Here is a 15071-nt window from a genome sequence, read left to right on the forward strand (position 1 = left end):
TGACACCCTTTGACTCACCTAATTAAATTCTTCTCTCACAAGATCACATATCTGTTTTCATGTGGGTGAACAGGGACTGAGACAATCAGTGCTGTAGTTATTTTTCAACTCAGAAGGGAACCGATGTCACCTGACACCAAGATGCAGACCCCAAACTGAAATTAAACTGTATGTTGCATAATTTATAAATAAATGTGTCTGTCTTTACGATGCTAGAACCACCACTGAAAAATTAGATAATTTAGTTGATTGAGCTGATTGTTTTTTATAAAGGATTATTTGGGGTTTCCTCTTAAAGATAGACATCATCTGTTAAATGTACCTAATCTGAATCAGGGTGAGGCCAAGTGACATGCCTAGGACACAAAATTTAAGGAGGCACTCACTGGCAGGGGCTTGCAAGTGTAGGATCCACGGCTGCGTGACACTGAGAGTGAGTGTCTCTTTAAATTTCCCCTTGGGCTCCTTACTAGCCTCACCCTAGTCTCAGCAACACGTAGTCTGTGGCCAGCTGGGAGCAAAAGTTACCTTGTTAAGTTTCAGTTTCCCAGTACAAATCTGGGCGATTCCAATTCAGAACTTCTGGGGTGAGGTTCAGGAATCATTTAAAATAAGCTTCCTCATGTAGTACTGATACGTAGCCAGGTTTGGGGTCCACTGATGTAATATTTAGGATACCACAATTAGAAGGTGACATTCCCTTAAAGTTAGCATTAACTCCAACTATAAATACTGGATCCAATTCTGAGTTTTCTCCGTGTAGAAAGTACTGGGAGATCTGATTCTCTATCAGTAAGGATAGTGTTCTGCTGCAACCAACATAAAATCCTACTAACAGTGGCTTAAGATGTAAGGCCAATTGGCCCGAGGCAGGGGAACGCAATCAGATTCACAGGTTGCATCAGACCGAAACTCTCCAGACCACCCAGTTCCAGAAACTGACATGGAGACTTTCCGGACCACCCAGTTCCAGGGACTGACCAGAGGACTTTCCACCCCGCCCAGCCTTCCCGCCTTTCGAGGGGCGGGACTAACGGGTCCCAAGACTGATGCAACCGGCACCAGATATTGCCACGATACCCGAAGAGACCACCAAATAAGGAATACCCTGCGCCCTCCCAGATTCACCACACCCCTTTCCCTTCTTCCCCTATAAAATCTTGCCCAACCCTCGCCCGGATGTGACTTCTCTGGCCCCTTTCTCTCGGACAAGTGAACCTTGCCCGGGAGCGCTCCCTAATAAAGCTCACTTGACGCTTTCCTCTGTTTCGCGGTGCCGTTTGTTAAGATCCGACCTTACATAAATAAGTAGGGATTTATTTTCTCCATAACTAGAAGTATGGAGGTAGGTTACTGCTGGTATTGGTCAGCAGCATGCTATAATTGGGGTCAAGGTCTCTGAGATTCTCTTGGGTTTGCTTGTCTCATGGCCCCCAGATGGCAGCTACAGTTCCAGGGAGGGGGCTCCTACCTTCAAGATGGCGACGGAGGAAGACGCAGAAGTGCACCGCTAGCCTTAACCGTTCTCCCGTATCAAGAAAGTAAAAGCCTTCCCAGAAACCACCTCTTCCCAGCTCTCTACCAGGTCTCATTGGCCAGAAGTGGGTCACATGACCACCTGTTGTTGAAAGGGAGGCTGGGAAATCAGGGACCAGGCTCTTTGTAATGGGCGTAGACTAGTGCTTCCCAAAGTTTAACAGGCGCTGGAATCACTTGGAGCGCTTGTTAAAACACCCCCAGAGATTCTGATTCAGTAGGCCTGGATTAGAACCTGAGGATCTGTATTATTTAGAGTTCTCAGGTACAAATGTATGGATACCAAGGCGGGGAAGGGAGGGGTGGGATGAATTGGGGGATTGGGATTGACATATATACACTGCTATGTATAAAATAGATAACTAAGGGCTTCCCTGGTGGCGCAGTGGTTAAGAGTCCGCCTGCCGATGCAGGGGACGCGGGTTTGTGCCCCCGTCCGGGAGGATCCCACATGCCGCGGAGCGGCTGGGCCCGTGAGCCATGGCCGCTGAGCCTGCGCGTCCGGAGCCTGTCCTCTGCAGTGGGAGGGGCCACAGCGGTGAGAGGCCCGCGTACCGCAAAGGAAAAAAAAAAAAAAGATAACTAATGAGAACCTACTGTATAGCACAAGGAACTCAGTGCTCTGTGGTGACCTAAATGGGAAGGAAATCCCAAAAAGAGGGGATGTATGTATACACATAGCTGATTCACTTTGCTGTACGGCAGAAACTAACACAATATTGTAAAGCAACTATACTCCAATAAAAATTAATTTAAAAAATTAAGTTCTGGGCTTCCCTGGTGGCGCAGTGGTTGGGAGTCCGCCTGTCGATGCAGGGGATACGGGTTCGTGCCCCGGTCCGGGAGGATCCCACATGCCTCGGAGCGGCTGGGCCCATGAGCCACGGCACCGCTGAGCCTGCGCATCCGGAGCCTGTGCTCCGCAACGGCAGAGGCCACAACAGTGAGAGGCTCGCGTACTGCAAAAAAAAAAAAAAAAAATTAAGTTCTCAGGTGATGCAGATACTGCTGGTCTTAGCTAAACACTTTGAGAACCACTGACTTCTCACCGATGGCTCCCAACCCTGGTGGTGCATTAGGAACACCTGGAGAGCATTTCTTTTTTTTTTTTTTTTTGCGGTATGCGGGCCTCTCACTGCTGTGGCCTCTCCCGCCGCGGAGCACAGGCTCCGGAAGCACAGGCTCAGCGGCCATGGCTCACGGGCCCAGCCACTCCGCAGCATGTGGGATCCTCCCAGACCGGGGCACGAACCCGCGTCCCCTGCATCGGCAGGCGGACTCTCAACCACTGCGCCACCAGGGAAGCCCTGGAGAGCATTTTTAACGGTATAAGTTCCCCGGTGCCACCCCCTACATGTTCTGATTTAATTTGTTGGTGGGGTCCAGGCATTCCTAATGTCAAAGCTCTGCAGATGATTCTAATGGTACTCAGGGATGGGAACCACTTTTTCAGGTCAATTATGATCCCTAATCTGGGGCTGTTATTGAGGTTCTAGTAGCAAGGAGGAAGGAGGGGAGTGTGATAGGCCAGTAGCAGGTTCAGACAGGGGTTCGAAAACTTGTCCACAAGTTCAAATCACTTGGAAATCTTTTAAAAAGTCCGAAGTTCACAACATAACCCAGACAGTTAAATCACAATCTCTGGAGGTGGGACACAGGCACCAGTAGTTTTTTTGAAGCTCTCCAGGTGATTCCAATGTGCAGACAAGTTTGAGAAACTCGCAAGTTTAAGAACCACAAGTTTAATCCCACAAGTTTGAAAGCAATGTAATACGTAGGCGTGAAGGGAGGTTATTCAGATTGGAAAAGAGAAACCTGAAGATTTATTTAATTATAGTTTCCAAATGTGTGAGAAAATTTCACAAAGGATGCTGTTGCACATCTGAACTGAAGACCAGCAAGGAGGAAATAGGATTAACCTGGTTAGAGCCTTTGGCTTCAATGCAAAGAAAAATTTCCTAGCTGCAAATTATTTCAATTACAATTATTACAATGAAATGTGGTACAGGGAGAATGGGGTTGTGCAATCCTGTCATTTAAGAGCTATAAAAATAGTATAGATTCTCATCTGCTTGGAATGTTTTAGTGTCATTCTTCCTGAAGGGGAAGAGGTGGATGAAATGACCTGTCTAGATTTCTTCTTTGAAAATTTTCCATTTTACTCCTCTTCTCCTCCTTTCACAGCTCAACTTAGAAAACAGGCCTCCGCATTAATTCAAAGAAACATAACCTTTGTCCACCGAACTCCTTGAATGGATAAAATATCTGACAGCTAGTAATGGTTTGAGATGCCACTAGCTCAGGCTGTTTGGATCTCTAAAGTGCTATTTTGAGCTCCTAGATGACAAACATACTGCCAAATAGAGAGGGTCATCTGAATTTGATTTGAATGAGTTCTTCTGTTTGAAATATAAATGCTCAAGGATGATACATCATCATATCTGAGCCCTGCTACACACACACACACACACACGACCAGAATAGTTATTTTCATGCCACACAGAAATAATACATGTGTTTAAATATAGCTACAATGAAAATGTGTTTTCCTCTGTATGTGAGAATGGCACTGGCTATTGTCAGGAGGACATGCCCCCTGAATTGTCTTTTTCAGGGCTGGTAGTGGATTTACCCTGATCATACCTAACCCTGTTACCAGTAATATGTATCAGTCCAACTGCTGGGGTTTCAATTCAGAAGAAAAAAATAGAACGAAGCAAATCCACATGCAATGGATCTTAGGTTGACGATCAAAGATTTAGGAGTCTTGTTCCCACACTTTGCTGCACCTTAGAATCACCATGGGGGGCCACTGTGGAAGCCAGGCATCAGTGGTCTTTAAGATCCCCAGGTGATTCCTATGTGCAGCAGTTTGAGAACCACTGCCCTAGCGACCTTCATTATGGGATCTAAAATTTCTGATAAAAAGAATGTCTCTTAGGTCTCGTGTCAAAAGTAGAGGTGGAATTAGGTAAATTTTTCTCTTTGCTGTGTGTGACAGAGATTAATTGTCCCAAATACTTACTCTTCCTAATTCCTCCCTCATAAAAGAACTTATAATAGTTCTCTGACCACGTGGCCATGCAAAATAAAGGCTGCTTTTCTCAGCCTCCCTTGTAGCAGAGTGTGGCCCTACATCTCAATTCTGGCCAGTGGGAATAAGTGGAAGTGGTGCGTGCATATGCCTGGACAATCCTTAAAGGGAATGTATGTATTCCTCTCCCCTTCTACCTTCTTGCTAGCTGGAATGCAAACATAATAGATGAAGCTCCAACAGCAAGCTGGACAATGAGATGACTTTGGGAAAACGAAAGCCACACAAAGCAAAGAGATGGATGGAGCCTGGTTCCCAGCACTGCAGAGCTTGATACCCACCCTAGACTGACCGACCATCTCTGGGCTTCTTAATGGATAAGAAAAATAAACTTCTAAGTTGGTTGTGGCACTGTTTCTTTTCATTGCAGCTGCACTTAATTCTAACAGACTCAGTGGTTCTCAAATTTTGGTTTATATCAGAAACACCCATAAGGCTAATAAAGCACATTGAAGTTGGTGATTCCAATACCTGAGTTTGCGAACAACTATTCAGATCTCCCTGGGAGCTAGAGAGAGGCACGGTGAGGGTAAAACTTTGAAAAGTAATGAGTGCTAAGATTCATTTTGAAAAGCAAATCTACTGAATAAAATATTTAGCAGTAGAGTGTAGTGATTAAAGACTTCATTTCAGGGGATAAATAGACCTAGACTTAAATCCTGGACTTGCCACTTACTGGTAACAAAGTCAAGCCAACTTAGCTTTTTTAAGCCAGTTTCCTCATTTATAAAATGGGCCAGTAATAGTACCTACTGCTGGTAGTATCATGAGAATTAAATGAGATAATCTAAGACAGTGCTTAGTATAGTAAATGTCACATAGTAAAGGCTCATTCAGTGTGGGCTGCAGGGAAAAAAATGAGGGTAGAATTTATGATCTGGCTTTGAATTACATTTTAGTACCTGACTATTTGGTTCTACTTTGTCCACTGTGGTAGCCACTAACCACATATATCACCACTTCACACTTACTAGGATGGCTACGATTAAAAAAGATGGTAACAGGGCTTCCCTGGTGGCGCAGTGGTTGAGAGTCTGCCTGCCGATGCAGGGGAAATGGGTTCGTGCTCAGGGCCGGGAAGATCCCACATGCCACGGAGCAGCTGGGCCCGTGAGCCATGGCCGCTGAGCCTGCGCATCCGGAGCCTGTGCTCCGCAACGGGAGAGGCCCGTGTACCGCAAAAAAAAAAAAAAAAAAAAAAAAACGAGAAAAAAGATGATAACAGGTGTTGGCTTGAATATGGAGAAATTGGAACCTGGATACATTGCTGGTAGGAACGTAAAATGGTGTAACCACTTTAGAAAGTGGTTTGGCACTTTAGAAAGTGGTTTGGCAGCTCCTCAAAATGTTAAACACAGACATCACATGACACACCAATTCTCTTAGGTATAAATCAAGAGAAACAAAACCATATGTCCACACAAAAACTTGTACACGTTTTTGTACCAGTGTTCATAGCACCATTATTCACAATGGTCAAAAAGTGGAAAAAACCCAAATGTCCATCCACTGATGAATGGGTAAACAAAACATTCCATACAATGGAATATTATTTGGCACTAAAAATGAGGGAAGTATTGATACATGCTATAGTATGGATGGACCTTATAAACATTATTCTAAGTGAAAGAAGCTAGTCACAAAACCCCACATACTGTATAATTTCACTTATATGAAATGCCCAGAATAGACAAAGCCATGGAGATAGAAAGTAGGTTAGTGGCTGCCTAGGGCTGGGATGGGGGAATGGGAATGACTGATAATAGGTATAGGGTTTCCTTTTGGGGTGATAAAATGTTCTAAAATTAGGTAGTGTTGATAGTTGCACAACTCTGTGACTGTACTAAAGACCATTGAGTTGTACCTTTAAATGGTTGAATATTATGGTATGTGAGTTATATCTCAGTAACGCTGTTAAGAACAAAACATGGCATGCCCCCCAAAAAATATTTTTAAAAAGTAGCTTTGTAGGAAAATAAGAGAAATATAAAATTTGCCAAGGCATCATCATATAATGGAAAGAACATTGGCCAAGGGTCAAGACCTAGATTTTTGATCTGCAGTCACTACTTACCAACAGCAAGGCCTAGGGCAAATCTCTTCACTTCTATATTCAGCCTCTTCATCTATTAAAGGATGAGGTTTCCATTTCTAATATTTGGTGGCAATGATATCTTTCCTGTTGACCTGATAGAGCAGCTGTTGCATCAGATTCTCAAGGGGTTTCATGATCCAATGCACAGAAGAGCTGCTGCTTCTGGCTTCAGCCCTGTAAACTGCTTACTGGCAAAAATCTGATGAAATACCTGCAGGAGAGCCCCAGGTTGCCAGGCCAATGAAACATCCCTTTCTCAGCAGGAAGTGCATAGTATATTCCCAGAGGAATCCTGCAGAGAGAGTGGGGATGGTGTTCTAACTCAGTTTTTCTTTTTTTTTTAATTTAATTTTTATTTTATATTGGGGTATAGTTGATTTACAATGTCATGTCTAACTCAGTTTTAATGGAAGCATTTGGTTCAGGCTATGTCCTTCCCTTGCAGACCAAGATGGGTGTGAGGGAGATAAATAAAGCGTGCTTCAAGTTGCTTCTGCTCAAAATTATCCTTCTTATACTATATCAAGAACAAAACAAACAAAACAAGAAATCTTACCAATTACAGACTCATCTCAAAAAAGAATAACTATGGAAGGGGAAGGGACATTTGTTCCAATCCTCTCATCTCACAGACGCGGAGATCAGTGACTGGGGGTTTAAGTGACTTGCCCACGTCCCGTTTTCCGTAGACTGGGACTAGAACCCTTAACTGTAAACTCCAGTTCTGATGCCTTTTTCTTTGACCTAATATAATACATCTTCTTAGCTGAATTTCACAGAGTGGGAGAGGGAAGGAAAAGCCTCACACACACCTTAGTTTTATTTAATTTAATTAAACAATCAGGACAATTAAATTACAAGGGCATGTTGAGCGAATTAAATCTCAGCCTTTGTCTGAAAGAATTACCTCAATCAAGTATTAGGCCAGAGTTTCCAAACTCTTTTGTTGAAAAGTTGGTATGCCTCCTGCCTCAAAACTCTGTCCTTGGGGCTTCTCTGGTGGCGCAGTGGTTGAGAGTCCGCCTGCCAATGCAGGGGACACGGGTCGTGCCCCGGTCCGGGAAGATCCCACATGCCGCAGAGTGGCTGGGCCCGTGAGCCATGGCCGCTGAGCCATGGCCGCTGAGCCTACGCATCTGGAGCCTGCGCGTCCGGAGCCTGTGCTCCGCAACGGGAGAGGCCACAACAGTGAGAGGCCCACATACCGCAAAAAAACACAAAAAACAAAAAAAACCTCGGTCCTCTTCCCTTCTCTAGGTTCACTTCATTGGTCATCTCCTGCTGTTTCACTACTTTAAATAGTAGGGCCTCTGCCTCACTCTTCTTCACAGCCCACAGTAACTCCATCAGGAAATCCTATTGACTTGACCTTCAAAGTATATTCGGAATCCAATACTTCTCCGCTATCATTGCTGCCATACTGGTCCAAGCCACCATCAACTTTCTCCCCTGGATTTCTGCCATGGACTCCCAACCATTCCCATGTTTCTGCTCAGAATACCAGGCAAAACAATGCTTTACAGTGTAAATCAGATAACGTCACAACTCTGCTCAAAACCCCCAATGGCTTCTCATAGAAGTCAAAGTCCTTACAGTGGCCTCCAAGGCCCTACGTAATCTATCTCCCTCTTCCCACGTCTCCTGCTCATTCCGCTCCTGCCACAGGGGTCTGCTTGCTATGAATTGAGCAAGGCAGGTGGACTTACCTCACAGGCTTTGCTCTAACTGGTTCTTCTGCTGGAAATACTTTTCCACAGGATTAAATACTGAAATATATTCAACTTTGTTAAAAAAATCACAAAAATAGGGCTTCCCTGGTGGCGTAGTGGTTGAGAATCTGCCTGCTAATGCAGGGGACACGGGTTCAAGCCCTGGTCTGGGAGGATCCCACATGCCGCGGAGCAACTAGGCCCGTGAGCCACAACTACTGAGCCTGCGCGTCTGAAGCCTGTGCTCCGCAACAAGAGAGGCCGCGATAGTGAGAGGCCCGCGCACCGCGATGAAGAGTCGCCCCCGCTTGCCGCAACTAGAGAAAGCCCTCGCACAGCAACGAAGACGCAACACAGCAAAAATTAATTAATTAATTAACTCCTACCCCCAACATCTTCTTAAAAAAAAAGTAACTGTTTAATAGTCTCTTAAAAAAAATCACAAGAATAAAATTAGATGCAAGTCCTTAAAGGGGCCCTGCAAGTTAGGGATCTTGAAATTTCAGCTTCACTAGCTTTACGGTAAATCCACTTCTTTTTCTTTTTTTTTCTCAGATGTCTGCTTGGCTGACTCACTCACCTCCTTCAAAGTTTTGTTGTAATCTTGCTTTCTCGCTGAGGCCTGCCAAGACCTCTCTGTGTAACACTGCAACGTGCTCCTTCTCTCGTCAACATTTTTCCCCACAGCACTTATCTTTCAACATACTATATAATTAACTTATTTATTAGATTTACTGACCCTCCTGCACCACCTCGATAGACTGTAAGTTCCAGGACCCCCGGTCCCCAGAACAGTCTTGGCAAAGAATAGGTGTTAATAAACAGTTGTAGAAAAAATGAATTGCTATTTCTCTAACGCCATTTTAAAAGCAATTGAAACTCCTAGGCCTGATATAGTCTAGGCACTCAGTCATCATCTTGAAGAATAAATTAATTTTAAAAAGCCATCATTGGATAAACAACAAGTGCTACTGTATAGCACAGGGAACTATATTCAATATCCTGTGATAAACCATAATGGAAAAGAATATGAAAAAGAATGCATATATATATATATAACTGAATCACTTTGCTACATAGCAGAAATTAACACAACGTTGTAAATCAACTCTACTTCAATTTTTTAAAAAAAGCAACAACAACAACAAAAAAGCCATCATTGCTTACTATTCATCCAGTATCTCGCATGTGCAAGCTCTTTTTTACATTCTCTTGACAGTCCCACTAGGTAGGCACTGTTATTATTCCATTTTACAGATGAAAGAACCAAGTTTAAATACGTTGCCCACGGTCATACAGCTCAGAAACAACCAACTGGAATTAAACCCAGGTGTGTCTTATTCCAAAGCCTGTGATTTTTCTATTTTGTTGGTAACAAATGACATTAAAAATTCAGTTCCTGGGGCTTCCCCGGTGGCGCAGTGGTTAAGAATCCACCTGCCAATGCAGGGGACACGGGTTCGAGCCCTTGTCTGGGAAGATCCCACATGCCACAGAGCTACTAAGCCCGTGCGCCACAGCTACTGAGCCTGTGCTCTAGAGCCCTTGAGCCACAACTACTAAGCCCGCACGCCCAGAACCCGTGCTCCGCAACAAGAGAAGCCACAGCAATGAGAAGTCCGCGCACCACAACTAAGAGTATCCCCCGCTCACGCAACTAGAGAAAACCCACGTGCAGCAACGAAGACCCAACGCAGCCAAAAAAAAAAAAAAAATTCAGTTCCTTTCTGGCGTGGCTGAGCCAGGCAGTAGGAAAAACTGCCTGAATTTGAGATTAATGCAAACTCCAGTAAGTACTTACTTTGAGACCCTGAGCAAGTTTCTTAACCTCTGAGCTTCAGTTTTCTCCTCTGTAAAATGAGTCTCACGAAGCCTACTTTGAAGGATAGATAAGAGAAGTAAAGGAGATAGTGTTTGTATCAAGGCTTTAATGAGCATTTAGTAAATATTTCCCGCGAAGGATTTGAAAGAGTTTATGATTAAACACACACGTTCATAAATAGCATTTGGAAGAGCATGCGAGCCAGTTGCTATGGGAAAGTCAGTAGCCAGGCTTTTCTGGAGCCAAGCACACAGGGTTGGGTTCAGGAGAACACTGTGGGAGTGGGGCAGGGAAGCCCAGCGTTGCAAACCACAAGGCAATGAAAGAGACGCTCTTCTGAAGTTACATTTTGTCCTTGCCTCCCACAAGCTGGCTTGCTCACATCTTTCCGTTAAGACCCTGGAGTAGGTCTTTTTTTAACACTGCACTGAACAAGTGTCACAGGATGTCTGAAGTTTCCTGGAATTGAGTCATCCCATACAAATTCAAATATTTGAAGTGCTAAATGAAAGAAAAGCTCCAACCTCTTGTTATATTTCCGCCAAGCTTCTTTGGGAACAATGGACGAGGAGAGCCAATCTGGCAGTGTGAGGTGTGGGAGAGGTTGAGCCAAAGGCTATAGGAGGGCCCGTAGGTGAGGAGGGACAAGCTAGCACCCCCAAGGCTCCAATTAACTCGGCTGAGAGCCCAGGGCTTGCTTCATGCACCCCAGAGGGGCCCACATCTTACACAGACCCTGGCATAGGGCAGCATTGATTCAGGCTACTTATTTTCTTCTGGAGACGTTTTAAATATTTTTTAAATTAACAATTTAATCTTATGAAAGATGAATTAGCATCTGTAAGATATTATGAAAGAAAAATTTAAAAACCTATGACCCTAATGTGGCAACAATGAAAAATATGTATTTTATTAACACTGGGTCCTTGTATCTAATATATGTAACATTCTTGGTTTTCTAGCTCATAATGCAGGGTTCTGTTATTGAGGAAGGTGGGGCAATTGGATTAAGTCCGGCTATGAGTAGCTGCGTCCTGAAAAATAACAGTTTAAACAAGATAGAACCTTATTTTTTTTTTCATTTAAAAGAAATCTTTAGGAAGTCAGTCCAGGAGTAGCATGGTGCTCTGTGGTCACCAGGGAACAGAACTCTTTGTGTCTGTCATCCTTGGGCTGTGGCACTTGATGGTTGCTGGAGCTCCTCATTTGAAGCAGCAGGAAGGTGACAGGGAAACTGAAGGGTGTACCCCTTCCTTTTAAGGAGGCTTCCTATACATTCTACAGTTGCAACTTTTTTCTGCTTCCATCTGATTGGTCAGAACTTAGTCACATGGCCACACCCAGTTGCAAGGGAAGCTGACAAATGTAATCTATTAGCTGCCTGTAGGGTGGCCAGAGAAAAATTAGGTTTTGTTATAAGGAATGGAAGGACAATATTGGGAGGCTATTCACAATCTTCTTCCACTTCCTTTCTAACTGTAAATTGTGATGAATAACTGAATACTCCCAGTGTTCTGAATATTCGGTAAGAATCTGTATATAAATTAACATATCTAATCGTCATATAGTCAACAAAATGCCACAGGATGGGAGTCAACAGACATCTAAAATTATGAAACAAAATGGCATACAATAACAACCCAGTACGTGGGTTCAAATTCTGATTCCTTTTCAATTGAGTCATCTCAGCTGACCTACAGTGGCAGTGAGTAAAACCCCAGAAAAGTATTTAGAATATTTTAAATCTTTGAGTTAGTGATATTTTTGTGTAAATTGTTTAGTAGCAAGTTTTAAAAAAAAATCCTTGGGCCGTTTTCTATATATGATTTTTTAAAAGATATTTGATAAGCTTAGGAGAATGTGATGATTAAATGTTTAAGTCTGATCTATTAGATAAAGAATTGTTTAAACTCTAAGAAAGATTTTGTTTGTGAGATTTATAAATCTGTACTGTTAAGTGTTTGAGAGAGTAAAATGTAGTAAATTCATATTTGAAATGTCTAAAGGAATCTCATTAACTATGTAGGAGGTGTTGACCATTTAAGAAATTCTCATTTATTAAATTTATGAATGAACTAAACATTAATCAAAGAATGAGTTTTTTTGATTTTTAAAAAGATATGTTCTGGAACTTCCCTGGTGGCACAGTGGAATCTGACTGTCAATGCAGCGGCCACGGGTTCGAGCCCTGGTCCAGGAAGATCCCACATGCCGCGGAGCAACTAAGCCCATGTGTCACAACTACTGAGCCCGTGTGCCATGACTACTGAAGCCCACGCCCCTAGAGCCTGTGCTCCACAACAAGAGAAGCCACTGCAATGAGAAGCCCGTGCACCGCAGCAAAGAGTAGCCCCCGCTTGCTGCAACTAGAGAAAGCCCGCACGCAGACCCAACACAGCCAGAAATAAATAAATAAATTTCTTAAAAACATATATATATGATCTAATATATAGCAGCATAAAAATATAAAAGTACTATTTGAAAATAGTATTTAATGGCTTAAAAATGAAAACTTTCAACATAGTGAATATTAATTAAAATCCAAGTAATTGGGAGTGTTCCTTTGCACACAAAAAAGCCCTCTCTATCATTAAAAATTCACCAGCAGTAAATGTCCATCAAAAGAAGAACAGATAAAGAAGATGTGGTATATATATACAATGGAATATTACTCAGCCATAAAAAAAGAATGGAATAATGCCATTTGCAGCAACATGGATGGACCTAGAGATCATCATACTAAGTGAAGTAAGTCAGACAAAGACACACATATTGCTTATATGTGGAATCTACAAAAAAGATACAAATGAACTTATTTACAAAACAGAAATAGACCCACAGACATAGAAAAACAAATTTATGGTTACCAAAGGGGAAGGATGGGAGAGATAAATTAGGAGTTTGGGACTGACAAATACACACTACTGTATATAAAATAGATAACCAACAAGGACCTACTGTATAGCACAGGGACCACTACTCAATATTTTGTGATAAACTATAAGGGAAAAGAATCTGACAAAGAATATATATACATACATACATATATATATATATATATATATCTGAATCACTGTGCTGTACACCTGAAACTAACACAACATTGTAAATCAACTCTACTTCAATTTGAAAAGGAAAAAAAACACCAGCATGTATTATTTCCCCCATTTCACAAATGAAGGAAGTGAGGCTCAGAGTAGTTAAGTAATTTGCTGTATGTCCCACAGTGGGTTTCATGACTGGGATTCAAACTGAACTTTCCAGTCGTATCTCAGGCAAGGCTAGAGTTCTGTTTCCAGGAAGGAGCTCAGGGCCTCCTGGCTCAGCAGCAGCTAGGAAGCTGAGATTCAGGTGGACTGTCTTTCTCTCTGGCTAGAATTGAGGTACCTGGCTGAATGCCTCTGCACTGTGAACTTCCAGGATCCCTCACAGGAGTGATAGAAACAAATGCCATATTTGTATCATTTTGAGTTAATTTGTTTAATTGAAAATTAATATATACACATAGTAAAAAATCCAATAAAAGTTTAGAAAGTACCAGAGTCTATGAAAAGTAAGCTCTTCTAATTTTCCTCACTTTGGACCCCTGTAGTCCCCCTCTGCAGAGGCAACCACTGCAAATAATTCTTTGGGCATCTTTCCAGAAACATTCCATGCCTATGCTAACTCATTCATAGCCATGTGTACATACTTCCCACTTGAAACTTTTCACTGTATACTCTCATATTATTTGAATTTTTTTTTATCATGTGTATATATTACTTTTTCCAAAATAAATAGGTAGTTTTGCCCAGTTTATTCAGTTGGGTAGGAAAGCATCTTTCAAACTCTGTTTTTTGGATCACAAGACAGTTCATGGAGATTCTCTAGGCATACCTGGAATCACACCACAGCTCTCCAAACTGCTCACGGATAATGCCAATCCAGAAGAACAGGCACAGTGATGGAGGAGGTTGTGCCTGGGCGTGCCTTTGAGACAGTTTATCTGTGGTTATTTGTCCTTCTGTCTCTGGTACTTTGTTCTCAGCACACAGTTGGATCACTGATGGATCACTGATGGAGGCTCGGATAGCTCTGGTTGGCTTCAGGGTTCCAGACCTTTCCGAGGTGAGTTCCTCCGAGCTCTGCTGTAATCATAGATGTACAATAACTTTTTTTTTTTTTAATTTATTTTATTGAAGAATAGTTGATTTACAATGTTATGTTTATTTTTTCCCGTTGCGGAGCACAGGCTCCGGACGCGCAGGCTCAGCGGCCGTGGCTCACGGGCACAGCAGCTCCACAGCATGTGGGATCTTCCTGGACCGGGGCACGAACCCGTGCCCCCTGCACCGGCAGGTGGACTCTCAACCACTGCGCCACCAGGGAAGCCCGATGTACGATAACTTTGAAAACCATGAAGCTCTGTAACTGGGCTTGAATACCAGGGAGGAGAGAAATCCTTGTCATGAGAAAAGGAAAATGGCTTGTCATGAGAGAATCTTGTAGGAATTGTTGCCTGGATACTAGCAATTATCAGTTAAGCCAGTGTTTCCCACATGGTGGGCATTAAAATATGACCTTTATCGTTTGGGGCTATATTCAAGTATGACTCTGCTGTTACTTACTAATTTTTCTTCCAATAGATTTTTATTTAAATTAAATGTATGAAACTATTGTTCACAAAGTAACCAGAACGTTATTGTTTAAATGTCAGTCAGGTCACATCATCCCTCTGCTCAAAATCTTCCAATAACTTTGATCTGTTTTAGAACATACATCGTCTGCAAGGATCTTTGTGATTTGTGCCTCTACGTGCCCTCCTCACCTCATCTA

The 15071-nt window shown here is 42.8% G+C and overlaps 1 long non-coding RNA gene across 1 annotated transcript in view; it reads right to left on the reverse strand.

Annotated features, from left to right (window-relative positions):
• LOC113623862 (uncharacterized) overlaps positions 1–15071 on the reverse strand; it is a 62330-nt gene that overhangs the window by 29891 nt on the left and 17368 nt on the right. The window lies entirely within an intron of this gene.

The sequence above is a fragment of the Aethalodelphis obliquidens genome, unplaced genomic scaffold (genome assembly GCF_003676395.1).
Source record: "Aethalodelphis obliquidens isolate GAN/ISIS:26980383/991018 unplaced genomic scaffold, ASM367639v1 scaffold1, whole genome shotgun sequence".
Lineage (NCBI taxonomy): Eukaryota > Metazoa > Chordata > Mammalia > Artiodactyla > Delphinidae > Aethalodelphis > Aethalodelphis obliquidens.